Genomic DNA, 23,924 nt, shown 5'->3' on the forward strand with positions numbered 1-23,924 from the left:
ACATCCTTAGGTCGCTGGTTCGATTCCGGCTCGAAGGACGTTGGTTTTACCCGTTTCATTAACTAAACTTTTAAAGCTCTTTTGCAACATAAAAAGTCTTTATATATTGAGGATCCGGGTGCCAAGACTGCCACAAACTGCTAAAAAATGGGCAGAAGGCTCATTCAACTCCTTTTGGCCCTGCTTGGAGTGGCGGGCGAGCTTAACATAAAGTCTATGAAGCTGTACAGCGCTGGACGATCACAGCCGAAGACACAAAACTTCTGTCCCCTCACTTCAGTGACTGATGGGGTGTAAGAGCCCGGATCTCCAGTCATCAAAACACTTTGCCTTGACACTTGTGATGCAAGAGTTAATGAAAGCGCAGAATTATGAAATCAATGATTTTCAATGATTTCGTTCCCATTTGCAATGTTTTCACTCATGTGATGTGGCATGAAAAATAATCGCGGCAGGTCCTATCTGTCTGCATTTCGTAATATTTTTCCAGCCCCTGTTCCCCTCTGGAGGCTCCTTTTTATCACAACGCATGAACCTGCAATTTTTGTGCAATGTGTTTTTAACCTTACAAACTCCTATTGGCTTTTGCGCAATAAAATGGCGGGCGGCAGCGATGCGATACACAATTTTCAACAAGAAAAAGCATTGCTGACACGGAAAAACGAATGAAGAAAGCTGCGATTTTCTTGTGCGATATCGCAGTCTCCAGTGTGAAGGAGCCCTGAGACTAGGAAACTCATTTTTCTTAATCACCCTTCCTGCCCCAAGACATAGATGTAGGTCCTGGCTGGGAAGGGCCTCCCACCAATAAATGTAAGCATATGACTTATGGAGGGCATGAGCCCAGAAGTTGAGCATGTCAGTCAAAGCCGGCCTCTCACTGCAAAAGCAGGGATCGGGGAGAAGACTGATCCCTGCAGTTAACCCTTTAAAAGATAAGACATGACGCAATTTTTTCTAACACCGAAATGGGGGGGGGGGGGGGGGGGGGGAATGTAGAAAAAAATCTGCCCCTGTATATGACCCCATTCAAAAGAACAGGGTTCATATTTGTGCGAGATTTTTTTTTCGGCCGTGTGAAAGCGAACGAATACTGCTAAAAAAAAATTGCACAATTTGTATTTTTTTTTTCCCTGCCCTTTTAAAAAAAATATATATGTACACGAAAGTGGTACCAATGAAAACTATATGTCAACACAAACAACAAGCCCTCATATACCCGTGTCAACAAAGACATAACAAAAATATGGCTTTTATCCTTTGGGACGAAATAGGCCATGTCAATGAGGGGTTAAAGAAGAGAAATAATCAAGGTTCTCACATAAGTGTTTTCTGTTGGGGTAATTATAATAATGATCTTTATTTATGTAGCGCCAACGTATTTGGAACGCTTACAAAAACGGGGATACAGAAAGACAAAAATATAAAAACCATGGTTACATGTAGTAATAAGAGATGAGCGAGCACCAAAATGCTCGGGTGCTCGTTACTCGAGTCGAACTTTCAGTGATGCTCGAGAGTTCGTTTCGAGTAACGAACCCCATTGAAGTCAGTGGGTGACCCGAGCATTTTTGTATATCGCCGATGCTCGCTAAGGTTTTCATTTGTGAAAATCTGGGCAATTCAAGAAAGTGATGGGAACGACACAGCAACGGATAGGGCAGGCGAGGGGCTACATGTTGGGCTGTATCTCAAGTTCCCAGGTCCCACTATTAAGCCACAATAGCGGCAAGAGTGAGACCCCCCCCGCACTGTCAGCATAACGATCGTTCTCCTCTGCCACAGCTGTAACAGCTGTAGCAGAGAAGAACGATGTTAGCCCATTGAATTCAATGGAGCCGTCAATACAGCCGACTCCATTGAAAGCAATGGGCTGCCGGCGATCGCGGGATGAATTGTCGGGAAAGGGTTAAATATATAAGCCCTTCCCTGCAATTCATCCAGAAATGTGTAAAAATAAAAAATATATATATACTCACCTGGTGCCGGCAGACGGAGTTCAGCGCGGCAGGCTGCAGTTCTCCTGAACTGCTCTGAACAGCTGTGAGTAGTATTCAGCAGCCGGGGATTTAAAATCCCCGCCTGCTGAATAAGATGCCTCTGATTGGTCACAGCCTGACTAATCAGAGGCCAGCCCTCACTCACACCCATTCATGAATCCATTGAATTCAATGGGCTAACATCGTTCTGCCGGGACAAGGTAAGTATATATATATTTTTTTATTTTTACACATTTCTAGATGAATTGCAGGGAAGGGCTTATATATTTAAGCCCTTCCCGACAATTCATCCCGCGTACGCCGGCAGCCCATTGCTTTCAATAGAGCCGGCTGTATTGCCGGGTCCATTGAATTCAATGGTCAGTGCTCGTTTAATGGAGTCGAGCACCGCGTGGGGCTCGCCTCTAGTAACGAGCATCTCGAGCACCCTAATACTCGAACGAGCATCAAGCTCGGACGAGTATGCTCGCTCATCTCTAGTAGTAATCAATTAATTGAAATGCAGCATCCCGTAGGATGACCCCGGACACAGGGCCTACGGTGAGGAGCTGGGAGGGTAAGATGGTTGCTTGTCACGGCGGCACTTACCATGCTCCCTCCTGGAGGGACGCACGCAACCTTGGCCAGTGCAGCGCTGGTTTCTTCTGGACACCCCTCAGAGGATACAGGTTGTCACGGGTGATGCCACCATTCGGATACCCACTGTAATGACCCTCAGCGGTAAAGAAATGAGCCACAGACTTTGTAATGTACCTCACATCCCTGGGAACGGTCAGGGCATGGCAAAACATTATTTAAAGACCACACTGGGTGAAAGGCACATTTTACACAAGTTGGAGGTGCAGGAAAACTAAACAGTAGAATAGTACCTCTACACAGTGATCCCTGGCAACTGACAGCCATGTAGGAAACAGCAGTATTTCAGTACCTCTGTGCGGTTATCCCAGGCACAGGACAGCCACATAGGAACAGTAGTAAGGGAATACCTCTGCACAGAAACTCACCACCAACACGCTCACACTCTCTCTCTCTTTTGGGGGCTCTCACTTCTCCACGATCACTGGTACACAGAAGATAAGAAACAGCTCTTCCTCCTCCGTTCTTCACCACATGGGATTTGAAGGTACCCCCATGTGGCTGGCACTCTCAGTGACCCGGAAGAATAGACCAGAGCATTGACCTTGAATAATTAACCTTTTACCACTCTCAGACACTCCTATTTACAGTCTCACTCATACCACATTATAAGACAAATTGATACATTACAAGCATCTCACAGTCTCTTGCAAACACTTAACTCCTCACTTGCTGCAGCTGTATAATACACATAACAGAATGACTAGACTATTTGCACAGTCCACATATAAAAGACATGTCATGTATGACATTATGGAGGGGGGCAAATAGATGTACTGGGCCACTTCAGAAACAGTGGGGGTGAGGGTCCTGCTCCAACTAGCTTACATACTACAGATAATGGGATGATACAGAAGGTAAAGGAGCTGGAGATGTGCACGGTATGGAGAGTTGGTGAGTGAGGGATGCTAAACACATAAATAGTCAGACTTAAGCCGTTTGGGCGCTGAATCGGTATGACTGCAGGGGGCGGTTGATGGTGGCCAGCAGGGATTGCAGTCAGTAGGTCAGAGAGCATGTTATCAGAGGGTACAGAGGGGTTTGGTTTAGGAAATATGGTATGCCTCCCTGAAGAGGTGCATTTTTAGAGCACGCCTGAAGTTTTGGGTGTCAGGGATTGCCCAGATAGTTTGGGGTAGTACATTCCAGAGGACAGGTGCTGCTCTGGAGAAGTCTTGGAGGCGGGAATAAGAGGTTCGAATTAAAGGGACACTCAGTCTGATTTCATTTGTGGAGCAGAGGGCCCGGGCTGGGTGGTGGATTGAGATGAGGGAGGCAGCTGGACGGTGCTGTGGAGAGATTTATGGATGAAAGTGGTGACTTTAAATTGAATTCTATATTTGACAGGCATCCAGTGCAGTGACCGGCACAGGGCAGAGGCGTCCAAGTAGTGGCTGGACAGGAAGATGAGCCTGGCTGCCGCAATCAGAATAGATTGGAAGGAGGAGAGTCTGGTGTGGGGGAGGCTGTTCAGCACCGAGTTGCAATAATTAAGACTAATGGTGGCTCACCGACCATCAACCTCTGATGACCTATCCTATGACAATTACTGAAAGAGGGCTCATATAACTCCTCACATAAAGTCTTCTCTGTCCTCCCATATGGTCTAGCGGTTAGGATTCCTGGTTTTCACCCAGGCGGCCGGGGTTCGACTCCCGGTATGGGAAGATTAATTTTTTTGTTTATCCTTTAAACTACTATTGTTGGTATTTTTGAAGTATTTTAACTTCAGCCACTTTTGTATTTTCATTGGTGACAATTGGTGACCTCAGACATATGTATCGTCACATATCCGTAGTACAGGTGTGTTACTGATGACATTACAACCATATTTTCTCAGTATTTCATCTGTTTAAAATATTACTTCCGTACATTTTATTTTCTAGCAATACAGAAGTGAAAAGCTGACAAAAAATAGGTCATTCCTGTTTGAAAGTGGCCTTATACAAGAATATACCACTGGTGATAGCAACAGGTTAACAGCAAAACACAAGCCTTCGATAGCTCAGCTGGTAGAGCGGAGGACTGTAGAGGCGATGCAGGCATCCTTAGGTCGCTGGTTCGATTCCGGCTCGAAGGAGGGATTTTTTGTTATATATAATGAGCATAGATTATATCTGTAAAAATACTGAAATGAGCATCTAGATAAGAAAAAGTAAAATATTAACCAGAATTGTCTCTTTAAAAAGAGAAATAAATCCTCAGAATCTGATGTGGTCCTATTAGAGTAATTAAGGTAGCAGTTCAAGGCAATATTAGGGCTCCTTCAGTTTCCCTGCTGCATTCTGAGAGAATTAAAATGATACCCCTGGCCGAGCAGATTCATCTTATGACGGAACGAACGGCTAGAATTAAGAAACTGGATGTACCACGGACACAGTGCATTCATTCCTGTCGCCGTGGGACCCACAGAATCACATACCTGCGAAACTAAACATCTGTTGCACAGCATGCTTGGCATCCATGTGTAGGTAAATTCATGATATGAAACATGGAGGTTGCCCTCAGTAGGGACAGGAATAGGAGATCTTCCTTGACTGGTAGCTGGAGCTGACCCTGGATTGCTAAGGTCTTCAGTACGAAATACCAAGGTCTCTTGTCCCACATGGGGGCGACTTGGATTACCGCTGCTTGGCTGACCTGAAACTTTTTGAGGATATGAGGGATCAGTGGGAAGGTGGGAAACGCATATGCACGATCTACGTCCCAGCTCTGAGACAGAGCGTCTACCCCGCATGGATTGTCCCTTGGATTGAGGAAATAAAAGTCCCGGCATTTTGTATTTGTTTTAGTGGCAAAGAGGTCCATCTGTGGTTGCACCCACTGACGCATTAAGAGATTGATGGCCTGTTGATTCAGATGCCATTCTCCTGGCAGGACGCTTTATCTGCTGAGGAAATCTGCGACGGTATTTATAGACCCTTTCAGGTGGATCGCTGAGAGGGATAGCACCATGGATTCTGCCCAGCGTAGTATCCTTGCCGCAAGCTGTAGAAGGTGCGGGTGTCGTGTTCCCTGGGGTTCTGCCACACAAAGGGCCTCCCATATTGCCCTTAGCTCCGTATAGTTGGATGAGCATGCAACTATTTGAGAGTCCCAAGTTCTCTGAAAGGTTAGGTCCGCTACTTGTGCTCCCCGCCCCCTCTTGCTTGCATCCGTCATGATGGACGTAGAGGGTTCTCGTGACTAAGGGGTACCTTTGTTAAGGTTACTCTGGGAAAACCAACAGCGCAGGGACTGTTAGAGCGGTCAGCCTCACCTTTGCCATTTGTCCTAATTGCCAAGGATAAACCGTTGCAGCTTCGGGTATGGGCTTGGGCCCATGGGACTATTTGTAGACCCAGAAGTTTCATTACATCCCTAATGGATACTGGTGTTGCTTGACATAGGGACGAACCCAATTGGATAAGGTCTTGGACGGGGAGAGCCGTGATTCTTGGGTGCGGAAATCTAGGAGTACTCCTAGATATATCTTCTGCGTACCAGGGATCAGGTCTGACTTTTGTCTGTTTACTATCCCGCCCCCCCAAGTCATCTAATGTGGACAGGACTACAGACAAGTCTCTACGTATGGTTTCTGCTGATCTTCACACTAGCAGGAAATCATCCAGATAAGGGAAGATAAGGATTTGATTTCTCCTAAAGTAGGCTATCATTTCTATCACTACTTCCGTGAAGACTCTAGGGGCAGTAGAGATACCGAACGGCAGAGCCATACATTGGTAGTGATAAATTACATTGCCCATTTGCTGGGCAAATCTTAGCTATTTGTAATGGGCGGTAGTTATTGGGACATGGTCGTATGCGTCTTTAAGGTCTATGGTGCACATGACGCTGTCGAGATCTATTAGAGGTAGGATGGGCCTGTCAGTTTCCATTTTAAATTTTCTTTAGGAAATAAATTTGTTTAGGGCCTTGAGATTAAATATGGTTCTTATAGAGCCATTTGGTTTTTTGGTTAAGAAAAGGGGAGAATAAAAGCCCTTTATCAAATTTTCCTATTCTTGCGGGGACCCCGGGGATGTTAGGAAGAATCTCTTGGGGGGGGGGGGGGGGGGGGGTAGAGAGTTAAACTCAATTTGATATTCGGTTTTGATTAATTGTAGTGCCCAGGACTTGGACGTTACCCGCCGCCACTGGCCCAGATATCATGACGGTCTACCCCCACCGTTGGGTCAGAAACTTGCTGAATTTCCTTACTCTGAACTCCTTTGGGGGTACGACCACCTCCCTAGTTTCCCCTCTGATTTCTGGAGGTGGCTGCTGCGTCCTTCTTGGGAAGATTCCTATCCGGAAGGATTTTATTCTTGTCCCCCGCTTCCTCAAGGATTTTATCCAGGACAAGACCGAACGTATACTCTCCCTGGAAAGGAATTGCGCAGAGCTTGTTCTTCGAAGTCCCGTCTGCCCTTGCAGTATTGCTCAGGACTGTGGTTTTTGCGCCATATCTGACTGATTCCGCTGATGCGTCCGCTAGGAATCCTGTAGCTATCTTTAGAAGGGGGAGGCAGCTATCTAACTCCTCTCTGGGAGCCCATTCCTTTATCGAGGTCTCCATCCGGTTCAGCCACAGGACCATAGACCTGGCTACTGACATCGCCGCAATATTGGCTTCACTGGTGATGGAAGCCGCTTCCCACGATTTCTTCATCATTCCGTCAACCTTCTTGTCCATAGGGGCTGAAAGTTGTGACGCATCCTCAAAGGGTAGCAGGGTTTTCTTAGCCACTTTGGCTATCTGCATATCCACCTTTAGAGTTTCTCTACAGATGCAGACATCTTCTGGCGCAAATGCTAGATGGTTTTTGATCCCTTGAGACTGAAAGTCTCTTTTCTGGCTCCTGCCATTCATACTGACTTGCTGCAGGGTCTGATTTAATGGGAAGATAGTTTTCCTCCTGGACCAGAGTCCCCCGAAAATTTTGTCCTGGACGGTTAGTCCTCTTCAACCTGCATGGTCTCCCTCACCGCTTTGATGAGTTGTTCCATATCAACTGAAGAGAAATAATATTTCTTCTCATTCTCAGCTTGTGGCAGCGGGTTCTCTAATTCCCCTTCTGACAGGGGTTCCAAGGACACCTCCAAGATGGAACTCAGCGACTCTGCTGGCCTTAACCCTTAGGATCTGGAGGAGGGAATTGATGGGAAACTGAGCAAATTTGCTGACAACACAAAGCTAGGAGGGATAGCTAATACTAGGGGAGAGAGAGTATTCAGAAAGAGCTAGAAAGCTTGCACAGTGGTCGGCGACTAACAGAATGGTATTTAACAAGGAGAAATGCAAAGTCCTACATCTGGGCAAGAAAAATGAAGAAAGCACATACAGAATGGGAGGAATTGGGCTAAGCAGCAGCACATGTGAAAAAGTATTGGGTGTTAGAGATGAGCGAGCATGCTTGTTTGAGGCTGATGCTCGAGCGAGCATTGGTCTTTTCGAGTAACTGATTACTCGTCCGAGCACCATGCGGGGGGAGGGGGGGAGTAAGTGATCTCTCTCTCTCCCCCCCCCCCCCCATAATCAGTTATTCGAAAAGACCGATGCTCGCTCGAGCATCAGCGTTAAACGAGCATGCTCACTCATCTCTATTGGGTATACTAATAGATCATAGACTGAACATGAGTCAACAATGTGATGCAGCAGCCAAAAAGGCAAACACAATTCTTGGATGTATTAAGAGAAGCATAGAGTCTAGATCACGTGAGGTCATTATCCCCCTCTACTCTTCCTTAGTCAGACCTCATCTGGAATACTGGGTCCAGTTCATAGAATCATAGAATGGTGGAGTTGGAAGTGTCCTCCAGGGTCATCGGGTCCAACCCCCTGCTCAGTGCAGGATTCACTAAATCATCCCAGACAGATATTTGTCCAGCCTTTGTGTGAAGACTTCCATTGAAGGAGAACTCCCCACCTCCCGTGGTAACCTGTTCCACTCATTGATCCCCCTCACTGTCTAATATCTAATTTGTGTCTCCTCCCTTTCAGTTTCATCCCATTGCTTCTAGTCTTTCCTTGTACTGATGAGAATAGGGCTGATCCCTCTGCACTGTGACAGCCCTTCAGATATTTGTAGACAGCTATTAAGTCTTCTCTCAGCCTTCTCTTCTGCAAGCTAAACATTCCCAGATCCTTTACCCGTTCCTCATAGGACATGATTTGCAGACCGCTCACCATCCTAGTAACTCTTCTCTGAACTTGCTCCAGCTTGTCTATGTCTTTTATAAAGTGGGGTGCCCAGAACTGGACCCAGTATTCCAGATGAGGTCTGACTAAGGAAGAGTAGAGGGGGATAATGACCTCACTTGATCTAGACTCTATGCTTCTCCTAATACATCCCAGAATTGTGTTTGCCTTTTTGGCTGCTGGACACCCCACAAGCGGATTGCGCATACAGCTATGTGAGCCCAGCCTAAGACCACTATAACGCACAATGCCTTTTACAGTGTCTCAGCGCTGTAACACGCCTCCACTGATTTCGCGATATTTGAATGCTGTGTGCATTTTAAAAGGCATTTCATCACTAATTGTAGTAATGGGGCGCATTAAGAAAACGGTTTCGTAATTGTTTGAAAACGCATTAAAATGCAGTGTTTGAAACATGGCATTCTAACAGACACTTGTGAGAGCTGCCGAAGGCTCATTTCACCCGGCAGTAGATCTCCAGTCGTGGCGCCATCTCAGAGAAACAATTAAAATGGAAATAAATTGATCCGTTTTTCCCCTCAATGGCTTCAGTTCCGTTAGATTTCTGCTTTTTTTTAAAGAAACAAATAGCGCAGCCTGCAGAACTATAACGAAGGTCGGCTGCACACGGCTGGGTTGGATGACGCCGCGTACCTGTCTGAATTCTTCCTTTTTCTGTATTGCGGATGCGCCGGTGCACATGCTCAGTACAGACTATGCCGTGCCTTTGCTGGCTGATCTCGTGATCTTTCCGCAATGATGATTGTGGAAGTCCTGCAGGTTGGATGGCTTCCATTGAAGCTGTCTGCATGGAATCTGCCTAGAAATAGAGCATGCTGCAACTTTTCCCCCCTGAACGGAAAATCGCTATTGATTTCCGCTCGCGGGCAGGAAAAAACATTTTTTCTATAGAATGCTATGGAAAGTATTGGCTGCAGAATCTGGAGACGGCCTAGGGCTTAGACCATGGGGAGAATATACTAATAATGGGGTGAGATATCATGTCAATGACATGTTGGGGATGATCAGTAACAGACTGGACTTCCAGTGATTGGCTGGTATAGAATATTTACATAAATATGTGCACCCCAGTCATCAGTATTGATTAAGGATTACAATCTAGAAAAAAGAGCAAACTTCCCATACCGGGAGTCGAACCCGGGCCGCCTGGGTGAAAACCAGGAATCCTAACCGCTAGACCATATGGGAGAGCATGTGTTGTCACATTGAAGCTCTGATGGTGACACCACCGCCTTTCAGCTATAAACTGGGATTATAATAAGGACTGATCAGAACAATCGCATCATGCACATTAACCTTGATTGGTCAGAGGTTAGAAAAGAAGGCGGGGCTCATTCACATGGGCATAAGTGTATTTTCTGCACACATTTTAGTGCGCATGCCTTTGCGTGTTTGCATACGTCTTTGCCTTTTCTGCACGTAGTTGCACTTGCAAATGATGTCAATGGACAATTCCTATTACTTATATAGGTGCCATTTTCATGCATAATGCACAAAAATAAAGCGTGTCGACAAAAATACATGCAAAATTCCCAAAAAATGAACCCATTGGAGTCAGTTCACGGTGTATTACACCAGCAAAATTCGTGGTTTTTAGTATGTTGCGTAAAACAGTTTGTGTGAACCTGGCCTTCTAAATGGATCCTAGGATGTAAAATGAGGCTACTCACACGCATTCGGAAAATGACCATTTTTACCGCGATGTCGAGCAGCATTTTTGAATCCATTGCCCCCTATCGTTGTGATGGGGTGCGTTAAAAAAAGCAAAAACGCACAATAATGGAACTAACATCAGTCGAAAATTGCGCATTGGAGCATAGATCTGGAAAGCCCCATTAAAATCAACGGGAGCGTTGTACCGCAGTTATCGCGGCGCTCGGGATGCTGCGGTAAGTGCGGGTTAAAGCGGTGTGTGTATGAGAGCGACCAAAAGGTTTTTCATGCACCTCCTACAATCCAGCAAGAAGTCAGCAGCGAGTATAAAGTTAAAAACTGACCCGCGGCCGGTGGTAATGAGGCGGGGCTCACACGGGCGGATTCGATTTGCCTATTTCGCGATCGGCATCCACGTGGACAATATGCGGCCATTGACAGGCATGACGTTTTGCTGCTCCGCTCAGACATGCAGGTAGGAATTGAGTATTCTGTGATCGGAAGACAAATTACAGCATGTTCTATTTTAGCGCAGATTGCGTGCGAACGGCCCCAATTGAAGTTAAAGGGGTTGTCCCGCGCCGAAACGGGTTTTTTTTTTTTCAACCCCCCCCCCGGTCGGCGCGAGACAACCCCGATGCAGGGAGGTAACGAAAGCTTACCGGAGTGCTTACCTTAATCCCCGCGCTCCGGTGACTTCAATACTTACCGCTGAAGATGGCCGCCGGGATCCTCTGTCTCCGTGGACCGCAGCTCTTCTGTGCGGTCCATTGCCGATTCCAGCCTCCTGATTGGCTGGAATCGGCACGTGACGGGGCGGAGCTACACGGAGCCTGCATTCTGCACGAGCGGCTCCATAGAAGACTGCAAGAAGACCCGGACTGCGCAAGCGCGGCTAATTTGGCCATCGGAGGGCGAAAATTAGTCGGCTCCATGGGAACGAGGACGCCAGCAACGGAGCAGGTAAGTATAAAACTTTTTATAACTTCTGTATGGCTCATAATTAATGCACAATGTACATTACAAAGTGCATTAATATGGCCATACAGAAGTGTATAGACCCACTTGCTGCCGCGGGACAACCCCTTTAATGGATGCAAGTGTTCCATCACCCACATGCAGTCAGCATTGCGTATGAGCGGCAGAAACGCTAGTAACTTCAAAGGAAAATAGGAAGGAAAGCCAGAATGCCGGTTGGAGGGCAGAGAGACCTTTCTTCCGCCTGGATGATGTGCAGTTTATAGCGGACCTCTGTCCACCATCAGTTATTTTCCGCAGGTTTTCCTCTGTGGAATTCCGCATGTGGAATCCAACCCGTTCATGAGAGGTTGCAAGCAATCAAAAATAAGGCAAGAACCAAATACCTTGCATCACAGAGCAACCCCTCACTCCCCGCTGGGCTACAGAGCAATGCCCTGGGCACCCTTCCTCAGACGGATTTAGGGCCGGTTTTCTGTTCCGGTTTATTCATTATTTTGTTCTTTTAATTTTCTTATTTCATTTTGCAAAAAGACAGAACTTCCCATACCGGGAGTCGAACCCGGGCCGCCTGGGTGAAAACCAGGAATCCTAACCGCTAGACCATATGGGAGACCTGAGAAAGCTTCCTCATACTTATCACACATGCTGACTGTGGCTTGACAACACTATGGAAATGAGGCTGTAACTCCTCCCTGCCCGCTACTGAGAGCCGCTGAAAGCAGAGAAGGCTGGATGGGGAACCGTACTCCTCCTAATAGAAGCTACCTGTAGGAAGGACGGAAGGTTTTTCTGGTTGACCTGTGGAAATTCTATGCAACAAATTCTTAATTTCCTCAATATTCAATTTTTAGAGTGAAATGTGAGAACTGCAATAAAATCAGGTTAGAAGCAGCAAGTTCCACACTGCCTAGGCTTGGGCGTTTTGCCTGGGTCCCTTGGCCCCCTCGTCGCCCAGCTCCTCCATGTACATTAGTTGGTTCAATTCCTGGACAAATTCCAGGATAGTAGGAGGTGAGTTGCGTTGCCAATGGCGTGGAATGACCGCTCTAGCTGCAGTAAGAAAATGTCGCAGAAACCCCTGTTTGATGGTGGTAAATGGGCCTGGCAAGATTGACAGCAGTGCCATTTGTGGGGAGGCTTCTACCGTGTGGTGTGACGCATTTTCATAGATTTCGAACACTTTGCTCCAGAAGGGCTTGATAAGTGAGCATTCCCACCAAATGTGTAGCATGGTACCACGCTCGGACCCGCACCTCTAGCATTCCTATGGGATTGATGGGAAAATGCGATGAATTACATCAGGACATCTGTACCACCTAGAAAGGAGCTTGAAATTTTTCTCTTGTGCGGTGCATGCTAGGGGTAGTTTATGAGCGAACGTGAAGGCCCTCTCCCATTTAGAGCCCTGCAGTTCCATCGACAGTTCCCTGCCCCAGCTTTCAACATAGCTCGAGAGACCCAGCGTGAGCCCATCCAGGATAATGTTATAGATCCGTGAGAGGGCACGAGCCGGGGGGGGGGGGGGGTCGGTTCTCAGGAACAATTCCTCAAAGGGCTCAGGGGGGTCCCCAAAGGTACATGACCCCAATTGGGTTCTCCAGAATGAAGCCAGCTGTAGGTATTCCAGCCACAGCAACTTCTGCCCAGGACAGGACGCTTGCAGATCATTAAAGGAAGGTAGCCCTCTAGGGCCCACAGTCTGACAGTATCTTGTATCCTCTCCCTCTTGCCAGCCTGAAAAGCTCCGTTTCTCCCAACCCGGTGTGAATGCAGGATTGTGAAATATCGGAGCAAGAGTTCCTCTGCGAAGTGCCATGTCACCTCTGGCTGTCAGTCTGTCCCATATCTCTAAACAGTTCAGTGTCATTGGGGTGTGGGGCAAGGCCGTGGGTCTATCTTCTCTCTTAATCCAGGGTAATTGCCGCAGATGGGGCCAAATCAATTTTGCTTCCAATCCCACCTATTGTTTTGAGGCTGCATGGTGATGCCAGTATACTAGCCTAGTGAGGACCGCCGCTGAATAGTACGTTTTAAGGTCTGGGAGACCGACTCCACCCTTGTGTTTTGGGCGCGACATGGTTCTGTAGCTGATGCAACTGTTTCTCGCTCCCCACGCGAATCTGCGGAACACCTGTTGGATTTGTTTAAAGTATTGAGCCGGTAGTTTAATTGGCAAGGTCTGGAAGAGGTAGAGGAATTTTGGGGTCACATCCATTTTTAATACATTTATCCATCTGAACCAACTCAGCTGCTTGGTGGCATATCCTTTTAATTCCTTTGTCAACTTTTCCAGAAGGGAAATATAGTTGAGGTGGTATAATAACGGACATCTGCCACCACCTGTATTCCCAGGTACTGGATGGAGGTCGAGCGCCATTTGAAATTAAATTGGTCAGCGAGATGGGCCACTTCATCGGGAGGGAGCGAGATATTCATAGCTTCCGTTTTGTGTAGGTTAACCTTAAAATTGCTCAGGTGGCAAATGAGCAAACTCTTGTAGGATTGCCGGGAATGTGACCCGTGGCTGGGATACGTATAGGGGGAGGTCGTCAGCATAGAGGGCCAGCTTACAGATCTGACTTCCAGCCTGTACACCCCATACGTCTGGGTTGTTCCATAGTGCCACAGCTAGGTGTTCCATGACGATGGCGTACAGGAGAGGAGTCTCGTCCCGTTCTAAATTTGTGCCGAATCAGACAGGAGTCAGTTTACCCGGATCTGCGCCGATGGATTCCCATACAGCGCTGAGATCCAGTTCCGGAATCGTGGTCCCAGGCCTAGGTGCTCCAGTGAGGCGCCCAGGAACTCCCAACTCACGCGATCAAAGGCTTTCTCAGCATCAACTGAGAGAAGACAAAATGGTTGTGGCAGTCGGTGGGCTTGGCTCACTAGGAGGATCGTCTTGTTGGTATTGTCCCTAGGCTCGCGCCCTTTTATGAATCCCACTTAATCGTTATGTATCGGAGATGGGAGTATGGGAGCCAGTCTGCCTGCCAGCACCTTGGAAAATAGCTTCACATCAAGGTTGAGAGGTGAGAGTGGGCGATAGCTGGAGCATGCTCCTGGATCTTATCTGGTTTGGGTAGTACAGTAATGTGAGCCATAAGTGACTGAGGGGGGAAGGGGGTCGTTGGCGAAATCTGGTTAAATGTCTCGAGTAAGATTGGAGTAAGAATTTCACAGAATTGTTTTAAGAACCGGGGGTGAACCCATCCAGGCCCGGAGCCTTTCCGGCCGGTGAGGCCTTAATAGCTTTACTGATTTCTTCTGCTGTAATTTCGGAATCTAAAGATTCCCCAATCTCAATCGGGACACATGGGAAGGCTGCTTTTTGTATGTAGGCTTCTATTTTAGCTATATTATGGGGAACGTACGCGGTATTATTTTTATTACAGAGGAAGCACGCCAGAGAACGCCCGCATTTATTAGCGTGTTCGTAGGAATATCGCTTCATGCTGTCCCTGAACCGCAAGTATTTTTGGTCTGGAAGGTGTCTCAACTCCTCTCCTGTATTCAGTAGCTCGTTCTGCATGGAAGGATTTCTGGATTGACGGAACACTCTTTCCAGATTCGCAATTTTGTCTAGTAGGGAAATTTTGGCCACTTTTTCCCTTTTCAACCGCACCCCATGTTTGATGATGACCCCCTTCAGGACACATTTAAGTGCTTCCCATTGGACTGGTTTAGAGGTTGTGTCAGCAGTGTGGTCAGCTTTGAAGTTTTCGATAGTGCTACGTATATCCGCACAGCACAAAGAGTCTTTCAGGAGGTTGTCATTCAATCTCCACGACCATGGTTTCTCCAGGACACCGGGAACCAACAGGGAGAGGAGAACTGGTGCATGATCTGACCAAAGTACCGACCCAATAGAGGCCTCTGGGCTCCAGGCTAGTGCGTGATGACTTGTGATTATGAGGTCAATGTGACTATGAGATTGATGTGCTGGGGAAAAGTAGGAATAGTCTTGCTCTGTGGGGTGAGTCACATGCCAAACATCTATTAACTGTAGTTGTCTAAGGGCCCTATGAAACATTAGGAGCTGCGATGCCGAGACTGAAGCGTGTCCCGACGAACAGTCACGTTCAGGGTCTAGTGGGAAATTAAAGTCACCCCCTAGTACTACTACCCCCCTCTGCAAAGTCCGCCAATCTGCCTAGCACTGCTCTTCCTGCTTGTGCAGGGCTCTGATTGGGAATGTACCACGACGCAAGAGTGAAGAGCTTACCCCACATGCGGACCTTCAGGAATGCGTACCGCCCCTCTGAGTCAAATTCTGTATCCAGGATCTCGTGTGGTACCGTTCTGTGTATTGCAATCAAGACTCTTGATTTAGAGACGGGGTTCCTGCTGTGGTACCATGCCACAAAGCGCCTGTCTTTCATAGTCAGGACAGGTCCTGCACGCAAATGCATCTCCTGCAGGAATTAAACATGCGTTTTTAGTTTATGCATTTGATATAGAATTTGCCTTCTTTTTGGTGCCACATTGAGACCCCTAACGTTTAGGGAACAGAAGTTCAATTTGGTAGCGATTACAGGCGCTAAAGCGGGCCTTGGTAAATGCGCGCCCAGTACCCGTATTGTGGAGCGGCTAGGTAAGAGGAGAGGGGCTGAGGTGCGCACTCAGAAGTAAGGTTCGGCCAAAGGCAGCGGGCGGCACCGAAGGATTCCGGACCCTCAGGTCTCGGTTTGAGATGGAGAAGATAGGGCTGTGGGGAAAGAGAAGATGAAGAGGGGATGAGGAAAATGGAAAAGAAGGAGAAGGGGGAAAAACAGTTGAGAGGAAGAGAACAGAAATAGGGGGAGGGCAGGAGAGGGAAAGGAGGAGGGAAAACACGTAACAAGAATTTAAACTCTAATGGTCAGCCCTCTCAGCACTACAATGTCGGCAGCTTCTTCACTGTCACTGAGACCACCGAGTGGTTGGGGCGCACCCGTCTCCCCCCTCAAGTGAGGGAGACGCCAGCGTCCTTGAAGAATCGGAAGGTGCCTTCAGCCTGCAGCGCGGCAACAATATTCGTTGCAACATTGTGAGAAACCAGCATCTAAGATTCAACAAAATTAAATTGCTAGCTGCTTATGAGCTCTGTAAAGTAAGAACAAGATCATGGGCAGAGTCCCTGAGGTCTGGATCAGCCACGTGGGGAGTTAGGTGGAGAGTGCGCTCTATCTTGTCTTTCTCAGTGTCTTATCCTCCTTCTGGGGCCCCTGTGTGGCTGCTGGAACTGCTCATTTCTAGGCAGTGAGGGAAGAGTTGGCCACCCCATGATATCAGGGGCCGGGATATTGAGTGTCTCACAAAAGGCTGGGATCTCTTCTGGGTCTCTCAGTTCTCTCAGGGACCCTCTGTGCCGAACCTGGAGGCGGAAGGGGAATCCCCAGTTGTAAGCGATGTCTTGGTGGCGGAGTTCCTCTAACAGGGGGCGAAGTGCCCGTCATTTAGCTAATGTGAATCTGGATAAGTCCGGTAATATTTGGAGTCGTGCCCCTTCAAACTGTATGTCTCTACGCTCACGGGCCCCTCGCATTATGGCTTCTTTCAGCTGGAATTTGTGGATTCTACACACTATGTCGCGTGGTCTGTCGGGATCTGCAGGTCTTGGGCCTAGGGCCCTGTGACATCTGTCCATCTCCAGTGGAGCATCGGGTGGTGCCTCACGTAAGCTATTGAAAATGCTCCGAACAGTTTTCTCTAAATTGACAGTTTCTACCTCCTCAGGAAGGCCCGACACAGATATTGTTCCTGCGACCTCTATTTTCTATCTCATCAAGAGAGTCCATGAGAAAATGTAGCTGGTGGAATACTGTAGCAAGAGCATCTTCATAGATTTCCACTCTGTCAGTGAGGGAGGCCACGTCGCCCTCAGTCGTTGACACCCTATCTCCCAGGTGGTCAACATCTTGGCGGATGGAGCTGATTTCAGCCTTGTTTGCTGATTCTAAGCGTGAGACGTAGGCCTCCATGTCTTCCCTGGTAGGAATGGATTGGAGTTGGGCACGCAGCTCGCGAAACTCAGTTATCGTATAATCATGACTCCTATGTCGAGGGGGAGACGTGTTTGAGACATGCGGGTTGCCTGCTGTATTCTTTACATTCTGTGATGATTCTGCTTTGCTAGTCATCGTTGTGGCTATATTTAGAGTTGGGCTGCTGGTACACAGTGCTCGTGCCACTCGTGTGGGGCTGTAGTCACCGCCAGGTGAGAAAGATAGAGTTTGTTTGCCTTCTGTGCCCATATTTGCGTTGCGGAGCAGTGACCCCTCACTGGGGGCTCAGCGGGGTTTGCATCTCTAGCCCCTATGGCATGAAGGGTTAATGGTTAAGCCCTTGGAGGTCTGAGACTCCTTCTGGGGCTGGGAGTCCGGCATGGTGCATTTATTGTTGGCCTCCTAGTATTGTAATTCAGCCCTCAGTCCTCTGACTGGGTTGTGGGGTAACCCCCTGACTGTGGGTTCAGGGCCAGGGAGTATAGAGCTGTCCGTTTGGTAGGGGGCCTGCTGCTGATTGTGGCCGCCATTTTGTGTGGTAGTGTGGGCTGAGGTGTTCAGGCTTCTCATGGAGATGGGGGTCTGTGTCCCTATTTGAGGTTCAGTTGTCACCCCAAGGGGCCTGGCGGGGAGGGGGGGTTCAAGGGTAGCAACTGTATTTTCTCTATCCCCTCTACAGTATCTTCAACCTTGCGAAGTGATCCTCCTTCTGCCGCGGCCCCTGCAACAATGGCCGCCTATTGCCACGTGGTTTTGCCTGCCCTGGGGTTAGGTGAGTTGCCGAGCGAGCTGCCTCCAGTCTCCTGGCCTGGATCTGTGCTCCAGTTGTCTCTGCCCTCTTCTAAATATGCTGCAGTGGAGGAGCAGGGAGTGTGTCTCCTCTCTGTCAGTTGTTGCACGGGTGTGCTGAGTTCCCGCGGCTCCTCCCCTGATCTGCTGCCGGCGCCATCTTGGGGCTGCCCGCAGAAGATGAAAGCCTCCAGTCCCCGCTGGGCGCCACTCTGGTCTGCTCTTCTTACTGCTGCCCATCATGGTCTCTGGTGAGCGATTGTGGCCGCGCTACGAGCCGCCGGCTCCTCTGGTGTCAGGAGCGCTCCGGACCTGCTTCTGCTCCCCGCCATGGCCAGGCCACACCCCCTAAAATCTACTTCTAATAATTAATAAAAATGTTACTTACTTTTCAGATTTTTTTTTTGTTAAGAGTGGCACAAAAATTCCAAATCTGCCCCTTCTGGACCTTCCCTTCATTATGCTTACACAGCTCTCAGATCCAGCACTGTCAGTGTGGACCATGCAGCCAGACCGCTGGCGGCACCCTGAGAGCGTACTCCTACTGTAATCAACAGCAATCTATGGATTGATGAAAAAGTTGATTTTGCTACAACCCCTTTAATGGCCCTTTTACACACAACGATTGTCCTTTGAATAAACAAACTGTTGTGTCCCACTGGGAGTGCAACCTCCAAAACCAAGCAAAAGGCACAACTGTGCAAAGGAACATAAAACTAAGGGGAGTTCTCTCCCTATAAACCCCTAACCCGGGAGGGGGCCCTGCCTACTCGGCGGGCCGATCGCTCCGAAAGGTGCGGGCCCGCACTCGTGCCTGGGCCACTGACAAGTCCCTATCCGGGAGCCCTAGCACCAAAGAAAGGGAAAACAGATAACCAAATAAAGCAGAAAAGGACTTAGCTGGAATAGAGGAGCTCCAGCCAGGATGTGTTCCTCTGTCGCTGTCCAGCGGCAACTGAAGCATTGACCAGCACAGGGGTCAATGCTAGCACAGTTTAAATCGGAGCTGAGCTAGTCAGCACCAGGTGCTGACTGACATCACTCCTGCAACTACCACACCCCTCAGCTCCAGGAGAAGCAAGGGCACACCCAAAACCTGGTCTGGCTTGTAAGCAAGGTGCAGGCCTCAGAACGGCTGCAGCACAAACGACTCTACGGCTTTTTTGCTTTCAAATGATGAGTGTTTACACATACAGATAATCATTTGACATTCTCGCCATCTCCCTCGTGTGCTGGGCTGCTTGGTAGTGTTTGCATGTAAAGATAAGTGGCCGACTGTTTGCTCAGGAGTGTGTGTGCGTGCGTACTTGCGTGTATATGCAAAAAAAGTGTTAGTATTTTGCAAGTATGTGGATTGGCTTTTGAAAGACTCTCTAGGCAGTAAGAAGAAAAGGACATTGTCTACTGCGGCCGCATGAATGAATCATTTTGTATAACTGGGCAAACAATTGCCGCTTCCCTCCAGTTGTTTGAACAAACCAGTAACTTCTTTTATGCGGACTGAAACTGAGTGACCAACGACAAGTGACAGAAAAGTGCGTCATGGCTTTGCGTTTACATGTAACGATTATCGCCGATTTCCATTTGTTTGAACGTATTTTGAGTGACAATTGTTGCCGGTGAATCGGCCATTAGGTTCTTCTACACTGCCCCATAATTACATAAGCACATTCCTTTGCCCAAGCATCGCGCCATGTGAAGATTGCACCAAACACCCAGTAAAAGAGCAAATGCTCAATCATCAAGCGATGGCATTCTTTTATGGGACAAAAATAATTTGTCGGAGACACATCAGCCCGTGTGAACAAGGAATGTGCTGCTGATATAGGTGAAGCTCTACTGGGGATGAACGGTCTAAGGAATGATCATTCATCCCTTAACAGAGTCTGAATCAGCCTATGTGAAGGCCCAGTAGATAAGCACTGACCTCACAGCCGAACAGCAGCTGTGCACTGACGGGACTTGTGATGTCACCGTCATGTGATCAGTCACTGGTTCTTAGCTCTGCCCCTGTTCACATGACGGTGATGTCATCACAGATCCCAAGCCAGCAGAGGCAGATAAAAAAAAATGTACATAGCAGAGCCTGTGCACTGCGTGACATGTAGCTGAACCGTGTGCGCTGCATGTCACATGCATGTAGCAGAGGCATGTGTGGTGTGTGTCATGTGCATAAAGCACAGCTCTGATGTGCATGTAGCAGAGCTGTGTGTGGTGTGTGTGACACGCATGTAGCAGAGCTGTGTTTGTGTGACACGTGCATGTAAGCAATGACAGTGATGTCGTCATCACAGGTCTTAAATAAGCAGGTCGTAAAACATCAGCCATGTGCTGGCAACTCCAATCTTGTTTTCCCTACATTATATCAGTAAGTGGCGCATTGCGCCACCAGAAATACTGGCACTATAATTTCCTAATATTTACTAGTAGACTTTATATTGAGCTCACACACCCTTTTAGCAGTTTGTGGCAGTCCTGGCACCCGGATCCTCACTATATAAATACTTTTTACATTGCAGAAGATCTTTAAAAGATTTTAAATACCTGTTTTGTATCCGTTCTCTCTGAGAAAGTAGATGGAACATCAACTGATCTCCCCTGCGCTATTGGGGGAATAAAAGAATGCAGGCTATCTGTAAGAAGAGAGATGGTGAAGGAACACTTAGCTAACTTAAATGAATTCAAGTCTCCAGGTCAGCTGAATTACATCCTAGGATACTAAAGGAAGCAGCCGAGGTAATTGCTGAACCACTAGCCATAATCTGTGACAATTGCTAGAGAACAGAAGTCCCAGAAGATTGGAAAAGGGCAAATGGCCCTATCTTCAAAAAAGGGTAGAAGGTGGATCCAGGAAAATACAGGCCAGTGAGCCTGACTTCTATACCGAGATCTTTGAACAAATTATTTAACCGCATGTATGCAAGTACTTGGATAAAAGGTAGATTAGCCTTACCAGTAATCCTTTTTTTAGGAAGTCCCCAGGACAGCACCAGCACAGATTATCTTTCCCTGATAGAACAAGAAGCATACTGAGAATTTTAAAAGCTTCCCTCTTCCTACCTTCCTCAGTATTCATAATCAAAGACCTGTCAGGGGTAGGACTGTATATCTAAAATAAACGTATCCTCCCTAACATAGGGGAAACTCTAAAGAAGAAAAAATACAAAGAAAATCTTGAATGGGGGAGGGGGAGATATACTGGTGCTGTCATGGAGACTTCCTGAAAAAGATGATCATCTCCACAACCTATTTCAGGGCGGGACTACTGCAGCCAGGACTTTACGTCCAAAGGCCAAGTCCTCGTTTGCCCGTATAGCTGATCTATAATGTCTGATAAATGTGTGTCGATTTTTCCACACTGCAGCACTGCATATTTGGTCCAAGGAAGCAGAAGCATGTTCTGCCCAAGAAGAGGCTATTGCTCTTGAGGAATGAGCCTTGAGATGTCCTGGAACTGGTTTATCTGACACCCTATGAGCCTCCATGATGCCTGACTGGATCCACCTGCCAATCGAGCACTTAGCAGTATTTTTGCCCCTATTATTTCCTTGAAACTGCAAAAACAAATTGTTGTCTCTTCACTGTTCCATGGAGGAAATATACTGTAATACTGCCCTTCTCACATCCTGGCAGGGGTATTCTTGTTCCTTCCCATTTTTTGTGTTGTTACAGAATGATGGAATAATTATCTCTTGAAATCTATGAAAAAAAGGAAACTACCTTGGGAAAAAACAAGGGGTCTAACCGGAACACTATTTTTTCACCTGTCCCTAAAAAAAGAAGGTCGGATAGATAGTGCCTGCAACTCCCCACTCTCCGTGTTGTGGTCATGGCTGCCAAGAACGCAGTCTTCCAGGTCAGGAATTTAATAGGAATGTCTTCTATAGGCTCAAATGGAGGACCCAACATTACCGACAAAACCAAGTTCTGAACCCAAGGAGGAATCAAAACAGAGTATTTTAGGTTTTAACCCTTTCCAATCCAATTTGTATCCTGGTTTTCCTAGGGGGCTTACTCTTTTTCTGCCATTATACAATGGCGCTATATGCTGGCTAAAGCCAGTACTGCATGAGGTGACACATTGGCAATATACGGTAAGCGAACCCAAACAGAGGAGATGAGGCTATAAGCTGTCTTGCTTCGCACCAGGAGACCTTTTTCCATACCTTGGAATAAATCCTATTAGCCATCAGTTTTCTACTAGCCAACAGGGCATCTACCACTCTATGGGAAAACCCCTTTCTTTAGGAGAAGGCACTTTTCAATAACCAAGCCCTGAGATGCAGTTCCCACTCCTTGGTAACATAGGGGCCCCCAGGTTAGCAGGTCTCTGTGGGTAGGGAGGCATATTGGGTCGCTGATACTTATCTCTTTAGAAAACCAGCTTCTCTTGGGCCGCAGAGGTGCCATCAAGATCACTGTGCATTTTTCACGCCGGGGCTTTTGTAACACCCTGGGAATTAAAGAAAACTGTGGAAAGGCATAAGTTAGCTGTCCCCAATCCTGAACTAACACATCTAGACCCGACAGCTGATCCTGTGGGTTGAGGGAAAAAATAAAAAATACTCCACTTTCCGATTTTTTTCTTGTCGTAAATAGTTCTATCCTGGGGATTCACCTAAGAGTTCCCTGACTTTGGAGGATTGTCTCTTTACCTCCTGACGCCAAGAACCCTGAAAAAAGCTTCCCCTACTTGGCCGCCCCACCCAGAGGGCTGTCATCCATAAAAATTAACATTACTGGGTTGGGAAACACCTCTACTCCTTTTGATAAATTGGTTTCGGATAGCCACCAAAGAAGGGAACTTTTTATGGCGTCTGTTAAGAGGACTCTTGTCTGGAGAGTATTGTTGACGGTCTCATACTGTTGGTACACATTTTTGGAGGGCCCTGGAGTGATGCTGAGCCCATGCTACTGCCGGAATGCAGGCAGTCAATTTGCCCAGAAGGGACATCACTGCCCTGATAGTACAAGACCTTGTGGATAGAAAATTAGAGATTTGGACACGAACATCCTCTCTCCAAGAAGTGGGGAGAAAGGAGCTTTGATGTACTGAATCCAACAGGATCCCGAGAAACTTCTTTTGTTGACCGGGTTCCATGTTGGATTTTTCCCAATTATCAGCCACCTTAAATGCTTTAGTAGCTGTGTGGTGGCTGCAATGTGGGGCAGCAGAAGGTCCTTGTTGTCTGCCGCTAAAAGGATGTCATCTAGATAAGGTTCTATTGTAACCACCCTTTCTCTTAGTATGGATGCAACCTCTGCCATAACCTTTGTAATGATCCAAGGTGCTTAAGAGATCCCAAAGGAGAGGAATCTGTATTAAAAATGCCTCATGTTGCTCATTTTACGCACTGCGAACCTCAGAAATTTCGGGTCCTCGGGGGGGATGGGCACATGGAAATATGCATCTTTTGGATCTATAGTGGCTAAAAAAGGCATTTTTCCTGATCAGTTTCACCGCTGATCCTACCACTTCCACCCTGAACCTCCTATGCCTCACATATCTGTTCAGAGGTTTTAGGTTCACAATAAGTCTGGCATCCCCATTCGGCTTCTTCACTACGAAAGACGGGAATAATGCCCCTTGCTCTGTTGATCTGGGGGTACAGGTACTATAGCCTTGAGTTTTAATACATTTTTTATCCCCTGAAGTGAGGGGGGGGGGGGGCATCT

General features: G+C 47.5%; 4 non-coding genes across 4 annotated transcripts in view; 2 read left to right on the forward strand and 2 right to left on the reverse strand.

Moving 5' to 3' along the window:
- Positions 1-38, forward strand: part of TRNAY-GUA (transfer RNA tyrosine (anticodon GUA)) — an 86-nt gene extending 48 nt beyond the window's left edge. The window contains exon 2 of the tRNA in view: positions 3-38. This is a non-coding gene — a tRNA (tRNA-Tyr). The remainder of the gene's footprint in view (positions 1-2) is intronic.
- Positions 39-4,630: 4,592 nt separating this feature from the next.
- On the forward strand, positions 4,631-4,716 carry TRNAY-GUA (transfer RNA tyrosine (anticodon GUA)). The gene is given in 2 exon segments: positions 4,631-4,667; positions 4,681-4,716. It is a non-coding gene; the product is annotated as a tRNA-Tyr (tRNA).
- A 5,238-nt stretch (positions 4,717-9,954) lies between these two features.
- On the reverse strand, positions 9,955-10,026 carry TRNAE-UUC (transfer RNA glutamic acid (anticodon UUC)). The gene has a single exon. It is a non-coding gene; the product is annotated as a tRNA-Glu (tRNA).
- Positions 10,027-12,010: 1,984 nt separating this feature from the next.
- Positions 12,011-12,082, reverse strand: TRNAE-UUC (transfer RNA glutamic acid (anticodon UUC)). The gene has a single exon. It is a non-coding gene; the product is annotated as a tRNA-Glu (tRNA).
- Between the last annotated feature and the right edge of the window lie 11,842 nt (positions 12,083-23,924).

The sequence above is a fragment of the Eleutherodactylus coqui genome, chromosome 1 (genome assembly GCF_035609145.1).
Source record: "Eleutherodactylus coqui strain aEleCoq1 chromosome 1, aEleCoq1.hap1, whole genome shotgun sequence".
Taxonomy (NCBI): Eukaryota; Metazoa; Chordata; class Amphibia; order Anura; family Eleutherodactylidae; genus Eleutherodactylus; species Eleutherodactylus coqui.